General features: G+C 45.7%; 1 protein-coding gene across 5 annotated transcripts in view; it reads right to left on the minus strand.

The window, feature by feature from the left end:
- LOC128875694 (transcription factor CP2-like protein 1) overlaps positions 1 to 1,765 on the minus strand; it is a 48,864-nt gene that overhangs the window by 21,966 nt on the left and 25,133 nt on the right. The gene's annotated exons all lie outside the window — the stretch shown is intronic.

The following is a 1,765-nucleotide window of genomic DNA, read 5'->3' on the forward strand; positions in this document are numbered from 1 at the left end:
ATTGACTCAACAAACAAAAACATTCCATGTACTTAAAAGAAGATTTACTGTATTCAAATTAAATAAGAAAAGTCACTCGAACATGTTCCCTGTAACCACAAGATTTAAATTATTTAGTACAGAGTAAACAAAATTATCCCCTTTAACTGTTTACAATTGACATTATCGAGAGAAATGTAATTTCTACTCACTACAAGTTAAGGAACACCGACGGTGAGATGATTAAATCCGAGGGAGTTCTCATCGCTACTTTAGACGAACGCACTCTTAACGCGCCGTGGGAATCAGACTTAAGAAAAATCGTCCGGTCGCGCAAAAGGATGGTCGATCGAAGTCACGAGGGACTCGCGAAACGGCGGTTCACCTATTTGACGAAAATGTAACGCGGTTGCGAGCGCGTAGGTAGCACGTGGCACCGACGTTCCTAATTGGCAGCAATTTCTGCACTGTTGAGATCCAGAGAGACAATTTATCCATTACGCGCGCGGCTTTCGGGACGCGAAGCTGCGTGCGTTTTCATTTTCTTCGCGTGGAATCCGTTTTGGAGGACGTTTGTTAAAAGCGCCTGGGACTGTTTGACTATTTCTCGAACTCGCGTCCGAATTTCCATACGATCGATTCGGTAGCCCATGCACCGGATTGCACAAAACCGATTCCCGGCAACAAACGAAGCCCCGGATCACGTAAATATAGATCTAATTGCCAAAACACTTAAAAATAGTTCGCGTTCCCTGGCTATCATTTGCAGCAGAAGGAACACCCGCTCCTCGCGTGTCGACTATTTCACGAGGCACTGTGTGGATTCGGGATGGAGAACCTACTGTAGAGTCTCGCTATAATCGTTATTTTTCTTAACTCTATTTCAAGGGTTACACCAGGGTGAGAGTTTCGACAAATTCATTGAAACTCATCGATATATCGAATAGAACAAAATAAAAATTAACGGTTAGCTAAGATCAGCCTACGTCGTACAGAGGAAATAACGAACACGTGAGCATGGGCACGCTCTGAACACGATCGAGACACGATCATCGATAGCTCTCGTTCACGAATCTCTTTGGTATTTTCACACGGGCGAGTTCGCTCTCCGTTACTCGTCTCGCAACGTTCGAATCGATTCGGAAGATGCGTGCTACGTCACGTTGAATGGGCATCGCATACAACCGCCATGGAATCACGTCTTTCGAACGACCGATCTGCGAATCGGGCGACTGACATTAAACAACTGACGGTACGCGCCGCCGCGAGATAACTACGTACGTACGGACCGCGTTAGAGTAAAGGTCTGACCTGGATGCCATTTGTCTGATAGCTCGGCGAAGAAACGCAACGATAAAGAGCTTATCTGGCTCGAGTCTCTGCGGGGGAGTCTCGTGGCAAATTCCGCTAAGGCTTTTGTTTTCTTCCTACAGCGATTTCCCTCGCGGCGGCTTCTTCACGACTAATCGGTGTGCCGATCGATCGCGACTGACGCTTCACGATTTCGTCGATCGACTTATGACGGCAACGGAAATCATGCGTTCGTTACAGCTCAGACAGGTAGAACCGCCGACAGTAAAGGGAGGAAATATTCAACCGCTTAGTACTCAATTATTTGTTCTCAATGCGCACCACTTGCAGGCAATTTTTATTGTTTTAAAGTTATAGTTTCTATCTAGGGCAATCAAGTTAGTTTATTTGTGTTTTATACAGTATCGTCTCGAATTAAGCAACTCGATTGGGACCGGCGAGTTGCTTATTTCGAGGGAGGTATACTATTATTCGG

This window comes from Hylaeus volcanicus, chromosome 4, assembly GCF_026283585.1.
Source record: "Hylaeus volcanicus isolate JK05 chromosome 4, UHH_iyHylVolc1.0_haploid, whole genome shotgun sequence".
In the NCBI taxonomy this organism is placed as follows: Eukaryota; Metazoa; Arthropoda; class Insecta; order Hymenoptera; family Colletidae; genus Hylaeus; species Hylaeus volcanicus.